General features: G+C 40.6%; 1 pseudogene across 1 annotated transcript; it reads left to right on the plus strand.

Annotated features, from left to right (window-relative positions):
* The first annotated feature begins 6422 nt into the window (after positions 1-6422).
* Positions 6423-7936, plus strand: LOC105513379 (annotated as a pseudogene). The gene is made up of 2 exons (XR_001002011.1): positions 6423-7784; positions 7817-7936. The product of XR_001002011.1 is annotated as an ATP-dependent RNA helicase DDX39A pseudogene (transcript).
* Positions 7937-8156: the final 220 nt, after the last annotated feature.

Genomic DNA, 8156 nt, shown 5'->3' on the forward strand with positions numbered 1-8156 from the left:
TCTACGCCTCCCAAAGTGCTGGGATTACAGGCTTGAGCCACAGCGCGCGGCCCGGTCATAGAACTATTAATGTATTAATTTACATATATCCTTGATTTACCCTCAAAGATACTTTAGTCAAGTACTTAAATCTTTTACTCTTTGATGTATACATACACACATGCACACATACAGACATGTACACATTTATATATATACACACACATATATAAATGTATATGCATGGATACACATACACATCACAATCATTCCAAGAGAATGAAGAACAAAATTAATTAATCTTTGATCTTATGGGTACATTGAAAGTCTCCTGGAGAAGGGAGAACATGGGCTGAAACTTACTGAAAGATCATGATTGCACTTAGGATATGGTAAAGACTAACTAGTGAGCCATTTCAGCTGGTGTTTCATGAGAGATCTACACCAATATGATGACTGCCTGGGTTCAGAGACTCTAACTTGAGGCTTAAACATTCAGTTTTGTCATTTCATTTGTATGGGTTAACCAAAATCACAGAAGGCTGCATTATGAGAATGATTGTATATTAGTGTATACGTGATAATCTCCATTCACCTTCTTAAGAAAGCTTAGTGAAGAGACTAAGGTAATATAAAAAGTATGCTTGGCCGGGCGCGGTGGCTCAAGCCTGTAATCCCAGCACTTTGGGAGGTCAAGGTGAGTGAATCACGAGGTCAGAAGTTCGAGATCAGCCTGGCCAATGTGGTGAAACCCCATCTCTACTAAAAATACAAAAAATCAATTGGGCGTAGTGGTGGGCGCCTGTAATTCCAGCTGCTCAGGAGGCTGAGACGGGGGAATTGCTTGAACCTGGGAGGTGGAGGTTGCAGTGACCCGAGATCGCACCACTGCATTCCAGCCTGGCCGACAGAGCAAGACTGCCTCAAAATTAAGAAAATAAAATAAAATATACCTAAATTGAGGCAAATTTCCTTAAGTTTCTAGTGTAGAGTGCTTAATTGGAACAAGCAAGATGGGGCAAGTATAATGGGCATTGTGTAAGTCGTTAAAGTTGATCCCAGAGCAATTCTGCAATAGTTAATAGATTAGTCTGTGCTGCAGACTCTGTGTCTTCAAAATTGATGCCAGAATAATAGTGCTAAAATGCAAGTCATCATTTTACTCACTTTAAAACACCTCACCATGACAATGGTCACTTCCCTATAGTGTCAGCCTCATCCCAGCCATATCACGCAGTTTTATGTACCACCTTCATGTTTTAATTTAGCTCAGGTGCCACCTTTTCTATAGTCTCCCCTTTTTATTTTATTTTTTTAAGAGATAGGGTCTCGATTTGGCACCCAGGCTGGAGTACAGTGGCACGATCATAACTGGCTGCCACCCTCCAGGGGATCCTCCTGCCTCAGCATCTGGAGTAGTTGGGGCTACAGGGGCTTGTCACTGTCCATGGCTAATATTTTTATATTTTATTTTTTGAGGAGACTGAATCTCACTGTATTGCCCAGGCTGTTCTCATACTTCTGGCCGCAATCCCTCTTTCTCTGAGGGATTATAGGTAGGTGCCACCAAACCCAGTCCCTTGATGGTTTCTCTTCATTATCCATAACACACTCTACATAAATCTCTAACACCCTGTAAACAGGCTTATAATTCAGCAGGTACTGTAATTACTGATTTCCTTATCTACCTTTCATACCAGCTTGTGATCTTTCTGAGCCCAGAGAGGCTTCTTTATTCATGTATCCTGCATCTATAATTTAGTTGGTGATCCATGAACACTCTCTATTCTGTTAATCCTCTCAATAATCTGAAGCCAAGAATAAAAATTACCTAAAAACAAATTCTAGGCCTTTTATGCACCAAAAGGTATGTTTCAAGACTTTACGAATAAAGGTGAATTTTTCCTGGCTAGTTGGAAATTGGTTCTCCCACCAAACATAAATGTATTGAAATAATCCAGTTGAAAAAAAATGAGTTTAAATTTGCACCAAAATATAACTCAACTATGTCACCACTGTTTAGTCCATCTGATATCTTTTTTTTCTTTGCAGACAAACCTTTAATGAAGGAAAGTGTGTTTATATATATTCTGGACTAGTTCTTTATCTTGTTTCAAGCCAGCATTTTAAGAAGCACTGGCTTAAAGAATTGGGCATTTTTTTTTTTTTGAATCTTACGTAACAAAAGATGGAGTTCAGGAATTTTAGGGTCCTCCAAGTTTCTCAGCCTGTTTTTCCTAAACCATTTCTTTGATTCTCATAAGATGGCTGCTACGGTTCCAGGCATCCCATACAGACTTGACAATATCCAGCAAGAAAAATTACTGTCTTTGTTATTTTTCAAAGTGAAGAAAGCTTTCCTTCAGACTATCCCTCATTAGTCACTGTCCAGAAAAGTGATAAATTCACCTCTGAATATAACACAGGCAAGGGAATCGCATGACAATGATTAAATTTGACCAATTAGCATTTTCTCACAAGTCTTATGTGGGCAGAGTAGACACTGAAGCAAGTCAGGATTCTACCAGAAAGGGAAGAGAAAGCGGCTATTGGGTATGCAAAAGACACTGCCTGCTGCAATTATCCTATATACTATACTAAAAAGATGGACCAGAATGTCATAAAATGTAAAAAGCCTTCATTTTAGTGTTTCCAATAAATAAAGACCACAGCGTAGGTCTTTAGAGTAAGCTATATAGAATAGAGGAGAAATACTGTTTAGGCTTTTTCTTTCTGTCTCCTTTCAACAGAAAATATAAATAGTGTGAACTTTTATATGATTTATACTCTGCCCACATCAAAACCTTTTTAAAAATTTCATCTATTATCAAATGGTGTTTTGTTATCATAGCTATTGTAACTTTATAACCCAGAGGGAAGATGGCCACTTTCTATATATCTTAATACAGTGAAGATTTTTTAGTGAGTATGTAATTCAAATAATATATAGTTGATTGGTGTGGTACCCACATTTCCTTCCTTAACCTGGTATAGTAGTCATTAAGGCTTTTCATAAATATGACAGCTCTATTTCTGTACACATAGGATCAAACTCTAACCCCTTTGCTTTGACAATAAAAAACTGAGAAGTGATATGCATTACTTCTACATGAAAGCTCTAAAAGGCAGTATACACTTCACCAACTTCCCTTCTTCCTGCTACAGGGATACAGCCTCCATCAGCCTGGATTCCTGAAGGACTCTAAGCATAGCCTCTTGTCAGATGCATAGAGTGAGCGAGAAATTTTCGTTGTTTTAAGCATTTGGGGTTTGGAGATCGTTTGTTACTGCAGTAAAAGTTGTTCTACCTTCAAAATACTTAAGCACTTCATATGTCCTTGAAAAGTATCACTTCTCTACTTCTCTGATTCTTCAGTCAAAGAATTATGTTGATGATCTTTTAAGGACTCTTCCCAATTTAAGTGAATTGTATCTACAATTGCAAATGTGGGTACCACACAAAAGCCTGACTCAGAGGTGGTAAGATCTCTTTTCAGCACTTTTCATGCATGGACAAGGGCCAGAATGATGGAGATGAATCACCTTGGGCTTTCAGAGTGGTTTTCAGATGCAGTTTTGAGCAACTACCTACTAGCCATTTCCACCTTCTCTCTCATTTTCATGGACTCTACTTACCCATTGTACACTTTTGTAAAAATTGGAAAATGAGTCTCTTCTTCCAGAGGGGCACAGCATCATGCCAGAGCATTCATGTTTTCCTATTCAGTACCTCTGTGTCATTGTAAAACAGTACAGCTGTATGTTACATTCCTGCACAGTCATCTCAACTTTGAATTTTTCAGATTATTCTTACTAAAATTCACTCCTCCTTCCCCTAAATTTTCCCAGCTCTAACAAAAGGTGGATAGCATAATTATTATGGGTTGAATAGGTGTCTGTATTTTTTAGAATAAGCTTTGTGTGTTTTCTTTGCTGGATTCCAAAACATAGTACTATGCTTGGTAAATACTAAGCTTTCAACAAATATATTTAGATAGATGAAGGCATGGAAGAATACTAATCAGATTTAATAGCATCTTCAAGTTCAATAGCATTAGAAACCAGTCTAGGAAGTTCTGTACTTGATGCATCCCTCTCTAAGGGGGACCAGGAAGTGATTGTTAAGTACCCATATATTGATAAATTTATCAGGGTTACATCTTAACCCTAATTTTCTTAGTATTATCAAAATATTCCCATTCATTATGTTGTGAGAGCAATTTTATACCATCTATGAAACTGCCTAGTGTGAAATATTTATTCACACGCCAGCCCTCATACTAACTACCAAAACAACTGTTTGAAAGTGATTTTTTAATTTCCCCAGACAGGATATATACTAAGTTGAACCATATGAAATTACTGATATTTTACTTTTTTTTTTAACCTATTGAATGGTAATTTCTGATGGTTCAATGATCATAGTTTCCCTTTTCAGTTACTGGACCACCTATAGAGTTCCTTTCATCCATATACCTGTTTTGGGAAACTGTGGATTTTACCAACACCAAAAATTGACTAATTGGGTTGTATACACTCTGTATAGCAGAACTAATTCTTCTTAATCTGGGTACCATTATTTCATTACCAATTATACAAAAGATAGTCTGAAATTCCCAAATGTTGCCTTTTCCTAACAGTCTGCACTTTGGGGAATATAGTTCTGAATTACACAGCTCTGAAATCCATTACTTTCAGATGCAGAGTAAAATGAGCTTACAGCAAGACTATGGCTTGCAATGTTTTTCATTGTGGGATTTAATGTAAATTATCTGGATTTTAGAAAAGGAATTCTAAATATTTAGAATTGTTACACTTGTTACACCTGTACACTTCGTTAGATTCTTTAGGAATTCTATTATATTGTGTAAATGTGCAAAAATACAACACTGGATTTTTATATAGTGACTCAGAAAAAGAAATGAGAGTAGAAAATTCTTCAAGGGTCCAGCCAATGTGAAAAGTGCTTTCACTACTGTATCTCAATAGTTAATTTAGTTCTGGTCTTAAAATCTAAATGCCTCTGTATTCTAAGACCTGTGGTAGTCTTGTGATGTCTTGAATACTTTGCACTTTCTTTGACATTATAAAATAACTTTATAGTGCAGTTAATCAAATGACAGTAAAAAAAAGTACTCTACAGAGAGCTCATTTGAATATTTAACAAGATGAATGCTGATCTCTAAAGTTGAAGGCAGCTCCATTTACATAGGTACATAGAACGTCAGTACCCCATCAAAGCAGTAACTGTCAGTCCGGAAACTCTATGTGCTCTTCCCAAGCAGTTGTTTGACAAAGACATATATTCATTTCACTCAATATCTATTTAACTCCTATGTTTAAGGTACTGTAGTGGCCTCTGAGAGAAACACTAAAAGAAGTAAGTATTCCCCATCTTTCAGGAGTGCAGAAACTCAGGAAAATATAGATGCTTATGCACATAAATTGAGTACAAATTAAGAAGTCATAAGTACTGGAAAAGAGGCTCAAAAAGGGCAATGGGAAGAATGGGGTCAGGGGCTGGAAGCCTAGTGTATCTGAAACAATTTTGGAGTTCATATCTTAAGGCATGTGAAGGATTCGTGCTCATAGATAAGGAAAAGGGTGGGCTATACAAAGTATGTATTTATATATATATATATGTAGAGAGAGAGTATGTATACATATATAATAGTGTGTATATATCTATATATCTATATATGGGGGGGGAGAGAGAGAGAGAGAAGAGAGATGGAGTCTTGCTCTGTTGCCCAGTCTGGAGTGCAGTGGCATGATCTTAGCTCACTGCAACCTCCACCTGCTAGGTTCAAGTGATTCTCATGCCTCAGCCTTCTGAGTAGCTGGGAGTACAGACACCCACCACTATGCCCTTGCTAATTTTTTTGTATTTTTTTAGTAGAGATGGGGTTTGACCCTGCTGGCCAGACTGGTCTTGAACTCCTGACCTCAGGTGATCCGCCTGCCTCAGACACCCAAAGTACTGGGATTACAGGCGTGAGCCACCACGGCCAGCCCTATTTACATATATTTTAAGTGTATACACACATGTGTACAAGACAGAGAGACAAGAATTGCATAGATTATTTCTTTATTGCATAAAATAAAGAAAAATCCTTAAGCACTTTAATGCTCAAGGCACACATTTTATTTATTTTAGAAATGGTTCCAAGCAAAGCAGAGGGATGCTATTATTCAGGTATATGCATTAAATCTGAAAATCTGGAACATGAAGCCACTAATCTCTGGTTGTTATGACAACCTCTTTTGTACAGTTTGTAAGTAATGATGACAGACTCCAAAATATTGTATTATTAGAGGGAGTCTTCATTAAGACAAAATTTTGGACCTCAGTGCCCTGGCATTAAATCAATTATCAATCTGCAAATGTGAAAAACTTCCCAAGCAACAAACTAAACTAACATATTACAAGAACTTAAGAAAACCGGTCAGAAGGCTCTCTTAGCAGCACGTGGAGAAGAACTGGGAGCCAGCATCATGGCAGAACAGGATGTGGAAAACGATCTTTTGGATTACGATGAAGAGGAAGAGCCCCAGCCTCCTCAAGAGAGCACGCCAGCTCCCCCTAAGAAAGACATCAAGGGATCCTACGTTTCCATCCACAGCTCTGGCTTCCGGGACTTTCTGCTGAAGCCAGAGCTCCTGCGGGCCATCGTGGACTGTGGCTTTGAGCATCCGTCTGAGGTCCAGCACGAGTGCATTCCCCAGGCCATCCTGGGCATGGACGTGCTGTGCCAGGCCAAGTGCTGTGCCAGGCCAAGTCCGGGATGGGCAAGACGGTGGTCTTCGTGCTGGCCACCCTACAGCAGATTGAGCCTGTTAACGGACAGGTGACGGTCCTGGTCATGTGCCACACGAGGGAGCTGGCCTTCCAGATCAGCAAGGAATATGAGCGCTTCTCCAAGTACATGCCCAGCGTCAAGGTGTCTGTGTTCTTCGGGGGTCTCTCCATCAAGAAGGATGAGAAAGTGTTGAAGAAGAACTGTCCCCATGTCGTGGTGGGGACCCCGGGCCGCATCCTGGTGCTCGTGCGGAACAGGAGCTTCAGCCTAAAGAATGTGAAGCACTTTGTGCTGGACGAGTGTGACAAGATGCTGGAGCAGCTGGACATGCGGCGGGATGTGCAGGAGATCTTCCGCCTGACACCACACGAGAAGCAGTGCATGATGTTCAGCGCCACCCTGAGCAAGGACATCCGGCCTGTGTGCAGGAAGTTCATACAGGATCCCATGGAGGCGTTTGCGGACGACGAGACCAAGCTCACGCTGCACGGCCTGCAGCAGTACTACGTCAAACTCAAAGGCAGTGAGAAGAACCGCAAGCTCTTTGATCTCCTGGACGTGCTGGAGTTTAACCAGGTGATAATCTTCCTCAAGTCTGTGCAGCGCTGCATGGCCCTGGCCCAGCTCCTCGTGGAGCAGAACTTCCCGGCCATCGCCATCCACCGGGGCATGGCCCAGGAGGAGCGCCTGTCACGCTATCAGCAGTTCAAGGATTTCCAGCGGCGGATCCTGGTGGCCACCGATCTGTTTGGCCGGGGGATGGACATTGAGCTAGTCAACATCGTCTTTAACTACGACTTGCCTGACGACTCGGACACCTACTTGCATCGGGTGGCCCGGGCGGGTCGCTTTGGCACCAAAGGCCTAGCCATCACTTTTGTGTCTGACGAGAATGATGTCAAAATCCTCAATGACGTCCAGGACCGGTTTGAAGTTAATGTGGCAGAACTTCCGGAGGAAATCGACATATCCACATACATTGAGCAGAGCCGGTAACCACCACGTGCAGAGCCGGTAACCACCACGTGCCCCGCCAGTCCAGAGCCGCCCACCCGGAGCTGCCCACCGGGAGCCACCCGCATGCAGCTTCACCTCCCCTTTCCAGGTGCCACTGTTGAGAAGCTAGAAATTGTGTGAGAATAAGCTTGTTATTACGGGGAAAAAAAAAAAAAAGAACTTAAAAAGGCTAAAAATCACTTGTTAAAATGTAACCCATTGGAAACAAACAAACAAACAAAAAAAAAACGATTTTTAAAAAGGAATGGAAGCAAGAGTTGGTATTTAGAAACATTTTTTCAGCCATATTTGTTACAGTGTTCTATGGTCAAAGAACTTTTTTATTTATTTTTTTTTTTTTGAGAGGGAGTCTCGCTCTGT

The sequence above is a fragment of the Colobus angolensis genome, unplaced genomic scaffold (assembly GCF_000951035.1).
Source record: "Colobus angolensis palliatus isolate OR3802 unplaced genomic scaffold, Cang.pa_1.0 Scaffold23, whole genome shotgun sequence".
NCBI lineage: Eukaryota > Metazoa > Chordata > Mammalia > Primates > Cercopithecidae > Colobus > Colobus angolensis.